This window comes from Nuphar pumila, chromosome 3 (assembly GCF_984573655.1).
Source record: "Nuphar pumila chromosome 3, dmNupPumi1.hap1.1, whole genome shotgun sequence".
NCBI classification, from domain to species: Eukaryota; Viridiplantae; Streptophyta; class Magnoliopsida; order Nymphaeales; family Nymphaeaceae; genus Nuphar; species Nuphar pumila.
This window is the reverse complement of record NC_143251.1, coordinates 14167479-14176264: the sequence shown is the minus strand read 5'-3', so window position 1 is coordinate 14176264 and position 8786 is coordinate 14167479. Positions and strand designations below refer to the sequence as shown.

Below are 8786 nucleotides of genomic sequence, written 5' to 3'. Positions count from 1 at the left end.
TCAGCATATCTACCTTGTTAGATTCATAACTTGCCAAACATTATATCTCTTTTGATGTCTATAACAAGGATTCTTTTTGTAACACCTAGATCATTCATCTCAAATTCATAACTCAACATATTCTTTAAAACATTAATATTAAAATTATTATTGGCTGCAATCAACATAGAAAGCCAATACTATAAAAGAACCATCAAAACTTATGATAATAAACACACAAATCATAATTACTATGAACATAACCATGCTTAATTATGCAAATATCAAACATTTTATACTATTGTCTAGGAGACTGCTTAAGACTATAAAGTGACTTTTTAACTTGCAAACATGGTTTTCATGACCCTTCTTTTCAAATCCTTCTAGTTGGTTCATATAAATATCCTCCTCTAAATCACCATGGAGGAAAGTTGTTTTGACATCTACTTGTTCTAACTCTAATTCAAACATAGCTACCAAAGCTAGCAACAAATAAATACAAGTATGCAGAAAAAATACCCCATTATAATCAATACCATTTTTTTGGAAAAATCTCTTTGCAACCAAAATAGCTTTATATTTAGGAGGTTCTCATTCATACATCTCGTCCTTTATAACATCAAATCACGTTGTGTTGTCTTCTACTTCAATGGCCTTTTGATAAGTATATTGATCCTAAAGTTTGTAGCCCTTAACACCTTTCTCATATCTCATAAAAATATATTGACGAGACTTAAGATCTAATTTGGTTTGTTGTCCCTCTTGCACATGAACATATGCAGAACATTTAAAAATATTTAAATTCGAATAATTTGCAGGCTTGTTACTCCATACTTATTTTGGAGACTTCAAATCTTCACGTGTTGCACTGCAGAATGTGATCTATTAATCAAGTATGGAACTATATTAACTACCTCAACCCAAGTCTCCTTACCAAGGTTTTTATACAATCCCATGCATCTGGCTCTCTCTAGCAATGTCTTGTTCATTCTTTATGTTGCTCCAATCTGCTTGGGAGTACCAAGAGTGGTTAAGTGACATGTGATTCATTCTTTGCTACAGAAGCGCTTAAACTCATTAGAAGTAAACTCACCCCTATTATTTGTCGTTAGGTACTTGATGTATTTTTCAATAAGCTTTTCTACCTCAGCCTTTCATTATTTAAACTTTCTAAATATCTTTGACTTGAGCTTCAAGAAGTACACCTAGACTTTACGAGAGCAGTCATATGTGAATGACAAAGTATTCTACACTACCGTTGGATTTCACTGGATTCGATCCTCATACATTTGAATATATGTACTCAAGATGATACCTGCCCTTATGCACACCTGTCTAAAATCTGACCTTGTATTGCTTGCCAAAACTACAATACTTGCAAAAATGTAACTTATATGATTTTATGATATGCAATATTTTTTTTTGTATAATTCAATCATGTCTCAGTCATGTGACTCATATGCCAAAGATCAATATAGTCTTCCTCCTAGAAAGATGATATAGCATCAACCTCAACTATGATTTTGACAATAAGTCTATATAGGTTACTTGATATTTCCCCCTTCATCAATACAAGAGCACCAATGGTAACCTCCAAAATCCTATTAGTTGCACTAAATGTACAATCTCTGGAATTTATTGCACTTAAATATATGAGATTCTTTAGTAACTTTGACACATACCTCACATCAGTAAGAGTAAGAGTAGCCCCGTCAAATATCTTTATCTTCATACTACCAATCTCTGCAATCTTGCATGCAATATAATTTAATTACCATAAGAACATTACCACTATTAAATAGAGTGTAGGAATCAAAGACACTTCTATTGGGGAACACATGAAAAGAACATCTACAGTCTAAAATTCAAGAATTAAGAAAAGAATTCATACCTAAAGAAATAGAGATATTGTTTCCTAAATCTTTAGCATTTGACGCTACACTTGCTTGATCAAAATCTTTTGCTTTTCTTTTCTTGGCATTCTCTTGAAGCTTGTAACATTCTTATAAAGTGTCACAACTTCTTACAATAGTAACATTTTACTTTAGATTTTTTCCTCGATTTGGACCTGCTACAATATGATGATTACATACGCTCCTTAGGTCAACCCCTACTTTCATTTGGTGTTTTCACTATTAAGCTTTCACTTTTTTGATCATTTAAAGAAGTCTTATTAAGCATTTCATTAAAAAACAATATAGCAGTAACATCATCAAATTTGATATTTTGTTTCTCATACAAAAGTGTCATATTCAAGCTTGCATATTTAGGGGATAAAAACTTCAAAATAATTAAGGATTTGTCATCTTCTTCAAGCACTACATCCATACTCATATAATGACTCACAATTTTATTAAAGACATCCAAGTGATTAAGAACACTAATACCTTTTTTCATTTTCAACTTATAAAGTTGTTGTTTCCAATATAATTTATTGGGCATGAACTCGGTCATATACAAACTCTTCAATTTTTTTCATTACTATTTGGCTAATTCAGTTTTAAGAGCATTATACATGATATCATCTGAAAGACATAATCTGATTGTACTTGCAGCACTAGTCTTCTCACATTCTTCATCACTCATTGCGGGTGTTAGAGTGGTGGTTTGTTGTTTATCAGCAGCCACTATTGATTTCATCGACCTACTCGCTAAGGTTTTATATAAATTTTGTTTGATCAAAAGATCCTTCACCCTTCTTTGTCATCAAACTTCTCCACCTCAAACTTAACACTCGATATCTTTCGTGCCATATCGAATTATTCTCAAAGAAAACCATGACTTTGATACCAATTTGTTGTAAATTTAGGGCCCAAACACAAATTCAAATAGAGGTTCAGATCCGATCAGGCCTCAAAAAGGAAACATAAATCACACAAACACAAGCAAAAAAGCAATCAACCACAAGACAATGGGATTTATGTAGTTCAACGATGTGCCTATGTCCACATAGAGAGTTCAAGATGATCTTATTAATAAAAAATAATTATTGTAGAAAAAAATATGCAAAAGCTCATTCGATCTACCAAGTAAACCAGTGTGTGCAGTCAAATCTTCATCTTTCTAACCGTGATTAACAACCCCAAAAAACTTCAAACTTTAATGGAGGACAACCCTCACTAAAACCCAAGATAGCCTTTCTCTTCTCTTTTTTTTTACACTACCTCAAACAAAATCCTTACCCCACTTAAATAAGTGAAGAGGAAGAGTCCAATACAACTTATCACTTTCCTTTATGAATTAGAAAAGTCTCCAAATCCAAAAAAAAATCTCTTTGTGCACAACCATAGACGTGGCATGTGGCTCTATGGTTGACCTATTCAAGCCACATAATTAAGGGTGTCAATGGGCTTGGTTTACCCGGACCCGACCCAAACCAAACCCTATAGGGTTCGAGTATGGTGATAAATAAGAAGACCCGATTAAGACCCAGGTTTGAACCCCGAAGGTCCGATTAATACATGGACCCGGATATAGTTTGTGAAATTTTATACCAGACCCAGACCCAAACCCAGACCTGACCCGAGTTTCGATTAAGACCCACAAATTTTCAATGTAAAAATGATAAAAAATATCGTTTTACCGGGTTTAGTTCATGTAGTTTTTATCGGGCCAGAGTATGGTTTTTCTTATAGTGGACCCAATTAGACCCATGTCTAGACCCATTATCATACCCAAAAATCTGGTACAACTCTGGTTCTACCTGGGTCCGAACCAAACCCTACCCGTTGACACCCCCTACACATAATGACAATAAATTCATGATATTGTGTCTTTTTTTCTCAAATAAAAAATTTAGTAGTGTGTGTTCGCATCGCCTCTAATTCTTGTTTCGAATGAAATTCCACTCCAAAGAACTTCAATGGTTCTAATTGAAATAAAAATAGAATTGCATGTTTTGAAAATTTATCAAAATTGGTCATCACTTCCCCCCTTGCCTGTTCATTTCACCTCAAGAGGGAAAGGGCTCCTTCCCACCCTTTTAGGTGAAACAAACGGCCCCTCGGATTACATCTATTTACTGATCTACCTTGCTCGGTTTGGAGTTTTTGCTAGTGTGTTATGTGTTTTGGAGTATGGTTCTTATGCATTTTCTTTAGTGTGCATGTTTTAAGCTTTTGAGAATACCACTTGTAGTTCCATGTGAAACCAAACATGGGCATTGGAAATCCAGTTTTTAAACTTCAATTAATTAAAACTTCCTACCTTAAAACCCCAAGTTAATTAGTCAATGTATCCGAACACAGTGTAACTAATATTCGTAATGAACAAGCAAGAGTTTGCCTACAACCAGACCTGAGTTGCCTGTCAGGTAAAGATGCACAACGAGCTGAGCTAGCTCGGGCTCGACCCATTTAAGCTCGGCTCAAGCTCATTCAAAAAATGCATGAGCTGAGCTTGAACAAAAGTTTAGGCTAGTTACACGTAAACAAGCCAAGCTTGAACAGGTAGTCCAGCTCGGTTAGGCTCGATAAACCTGATTAGGCTCGGTTCACATAGTTATATAAAGAAATTAGAGTTTATATATGTATATTATTTTTATATACTTGAACACAAAACAAGTTAATGTAGTGGGTGTGTCCGTTGTCTGTAGTGGCGTGGTTTCAAATCCCGCCACATACGGTTTTTACAAAAGTACTTTTGACACAAACTTGAATTTTTTTTTTATAAATGTGTTCAGCTCGAGCCGAGCCCGGACATAGGCTTAGCCGAGCTTCAACAGCCACTTCTTTCTCTTGAGCCGAGCCAGCCCAAGCTCGGCTCAAACCCGCTTGTGTGCATTCCTACTGTCAGGCCTATTACCTTAGAGTCAAACCATAATGACCCATTCATCTCTAAATTGGATCTGAACGGTCTATGAGGATGATGCAACCATTAATAAATCTTACATGGACCATAAAGAATAGGCCAAGTTAAAGTGTTTAAGGCTTTAAGCATTTAAAGCCTTAAGACCATTTGAACTAGGATGGTCATATCTATTACGGGTGCAAATGGATTGGATTTGAACGGGAACTTACTAAATAAGAATCCAAATCTGAAGTGCAAATAGTAGACCCGACTCTAGATCTAGATCCGAAGAAATCTTATGAGGTAAGGTTGAACTTGATGTGAAATACATGTGGTAATATTGGATAAAAAAAATAAATAAATAAAGGGAAAACCTCTCCCTTTGGAGAGCCTCCCTCTGGCATCCACTGCTAGCCTCCCTCCGACGTAACCTCTCGAATCTAGATCTAGATCCGAAGCAATCTTATGAGGTAAGGTTGAACTTGAATGTAAAATACATGTGGTAATATTGGATAAAAAAATAAATGCATAAAGGGAAAACCTCTCCCTCTCGCATCCTTTGCGAGCCGAGCTTGAACAGCCACTTCTTCCTCTCAAACAAAGCCGAGCCAGCCCAAGCTCGGCTCAAAATTAGCTCGTGTGCATCCCTACTGTCAGACCCATTACCTTACAGTCAAACCATAATGACCCATTCAGCAATAAATTGGATCTGCACGGTCTATGAGGATGATGCAACCACTAATAAATCTTGCATGGAGCCAATTAAACACCATAAAGAATAGGCCAAGTTAAATTGTTTAAGGCTTTAAGCAGCTAAAGCCTTAAGACCATTAGGGGTGCAAATGGATTCGATTGGATTTGAACCAGAACTTATTAAATAAGAATCTGCATCTGAAATGCAAATAATAGACCTGAATCTAGATCTAGATCTAGATCCGAAGCAATCTTATGAGGTAAGGTTGAACTTGAATGTAAAATACATGTGGTAATATTGGATAAAAAAATAAATAAATAAAGGGAAAACCTCTCCCTCTTGCGAGCCTCCCTCCGGCGTAACCTACGATGCATCTCTCTCTCTCTCTCTCTCTCAACATTTGAACACCCATGAGTGTTTGGGTCTTGGGTTGGCTAGGATTATGTAATCAGTGGAGGAATTGGAGGAGAACCCAAGTTTTGGATATGAGTTTTCTAAGGAAGAAGGCGGGGAGGACAACAAGTGTTATGTCGAAACAGCTTTCGGGTACAGTAAAAAACACCAGACATAAGGAACACAACTTTCATGTACAATCACAACAAATGCTGGAGTTACATAAAAGACAAAACAAACAAATGTTTTGTCTGTTTTGTTCTATTATTTCATTCAATCTTGGACAAGCTATCAAACACACCCTAAAGCTGTGCTAGCTCGGCTGGTGTTCCGCTCGTAAAGAGTTTGATCAAATTTATAAAATAGGTTCAGCAAACCAAACACTAACAATGATGTTGACTTGGCTTGGCTCACAGATACAGGTATACAGTATACACATATTTTACCTCACATAGTGTAGTCTAGTACAAATGGTCGAAGTGTTTGGCTTGCAAGCAATAGATTTAAGAGTTCAACTCCTATTACTTCCAGCTTTGAGTTCAGCTCGAGTCTTGCATCGGCTTGAGCTTAGTCAGCTTGCCACAATCATGAGTTGCAAGCTCTGCTCGTTCTGCTTATTTACTAGCCCTATATGTTTCAAGCATTTTCAGGGCCAAATGTTGAGCTGGGAAGAAAACGCATACTCATCATTGATGAAGCAAACACCAAAAAAGGAGTGCAGATCAGGTCCCAGGAAAAGCATACAGTTCCTCGCGTGTCGTTCATTACCAAGATGAAGGGCTCCCAAGGAACCACCAGACTCTTCATGTTTTCAGCGAACCCTGTCCGTCCAATTTGCAACCGTAGATGCCGTTCATCCAGAAAATGAACATCACCAACAAAATCCGTGGGACCCATCTATGTCATAACCTTTCATTGAGGAGTTTTTGGTTGTCATTCATCCTTTTAATTTTTTTTCCCAAGGCCAAAGGAAAACCCTTGAGCCCACAAGGGTCCCGCTCATATGGTAGGGGCGGCTTGTGAACGTCATGAATTTGAAACCCCATATGGTATGATGCGAGGTCGAAACTGGGTGTACTCTCCTGTGGGCAAGGAAGCCCTCAAGGAGTTTACCAACCAGTGCTGTCGTTCATCTTAGCAATAAACAACATAAAAAAAAAAAAAAACCTTGGACGCTTTTTCCCTGGGACTTGATCCACACTCCCCAAAAAGCATGTGAAAAAAGTCCAGGTCATGGCGTGGACCCCAACTTTTCAAACCAACCTTTCTTTTTTTTGGATAATCCAAGGAAACCCCCTTCACCCCATCACCGACCGCACCTTGAAGGGGGTCTCAGGTTGGTCAAGAGAGCTATCCATGGGTTTTGAACTTATGACGTCCTGTCAGATGAGCGAAGCTCTTGTAGGCCTTGTTTTTCATACGTAAATCAAATCACCTACCTTTCTTTTTCATGTGTAAATCAAATCCATTCATATCTCCCCACCGGAAGAAAGTACTTGAAAAAAGTGACAACCTGACAGGAACTTTTAGAAACTCGTGGCAATCCCGTCAAATTCGTTTTGCTTCCGTGATAATGAAACAAACATGGAAGGGAAGGACATTGGCCAAGCTGGAAGCCCACACATAAGCTTGGTTTCGGGCCAACAAACCCCATGTTAATGAAACATAAAAACTAATAAACCTCTTTAACACAAGGCATTAAACATAAAAGGTATCAACCACACATGGAAATGCAATAATGTGCATCTTATGAGAAAAGAAACTGTGGTAGCATTCAAGATCATGATTGTCAATTTTCATGGGTCATTGATTTTGCCTAACCATGCAACCAATGAGGTTATACCCAAACGAGTATTCTCCCATTTTATTCAATTTGGAATCACCAAGTTCATATATGAGGCTGGCTTGGCCAATTTCAGAGTTCATAGCAGTGCAGTACTATTGTGGTTTGCGTGCTTCCTCAAACTCAAAGACACCGATGACCACAGTGATGCTCAATCTGTAAAAGACACCAGAAAACCACAAGAGCATGTTACGATTGCCACTGCATACCAACTTCCGACCTCTTTAGGCAGGACTAGAATGGAGGCGGGGCATAGAGCGGTCCGCCAAAGAGCGACTCGAACAGCCAGCAGCAGCAGAGGGCTGACAGCCTGAAAAGTCACAAATTCACATTCATTTTTGCACCAGGAACTGATTTTCTATACATCCACAGAAACATCAACAGTGGAAGTATTGAGGAAAATGTACAACTTACACTCCTGCACAACAGCCGCAGCATGCATCAAATGGATCAGGAGGTGGTGGTGACGGTAGCAGTGGTGGTGGTGGTGGGTATAGTGGCAGTGATGGCGGGTATAGCGGTGGTGGGTATAGCGGTGGGGGAGGTGGTGGTGGGTATAGTGGTGGTGGTGCATATCCAGGTGGAGGCCAAGGTCCACCAGGAGGAGGAGGATCTCCAGGTCTCATTGGTGATATTGGGGTTTTTTGCTGCTACTGGGGGTGGTGGTTCTGGCCGAATGTGAGATTGAGTAGGGAGATTTAGTAAGGAATGCGTTGGCTGGTTGATAAAGCCATGGAAATGGTCTAAACCTGCTGTTCACACATTGACTGGTTGGTATACCTAAGATTCACCATTGCTTTTTTGTTCAGTTTATCCCCACAACAAAGGGAAGCGGGTCGGGTGGGAGGGAAGAGAGAGGAATCCTGCAGCTAGGGATGTCATCGGGTTTACCTAGACCCTACCCTAACCAAACCCTATAGGGTTCGGGTATGGCGATAAATAGCGATAAATAAGAAGACCGATTAAGACCCCGGTCCCGACCTGAAGGTCCAATTAATACATGGTCCCCGGTATAGTTTGTGAAATTTTATACCAAACCCAGGCCCGACCAGAGTTCCAATTAAGACCTGCAATTTTTCAATGTAAAAA

At 38.5% G+C, this 8786-nt stretch overlaps 1 long non-coding RNA gene across 1 annotated transcript; it reads right to left on the bottom strand.

The window, feature by feature from the left end:
• Positions 1-7664: 7664 nt before the first annotated feature.
• On the bottom strand, positions 7665-8385 carry LOC149842060 (uncharacterized). The gene is made up of 2 exons (XR_016431034.1): positions 8112-8385; positions 7665-8007 (listed from the first exon to the last, which is right to left on the bottom strand). It is a non-coding gene; the product is annotated as an uncharacterized LOC149842060 (long non-coding RNA).
• Between the last annotated feature and the right edge of the window lie 401 nt (positions 8386-8786).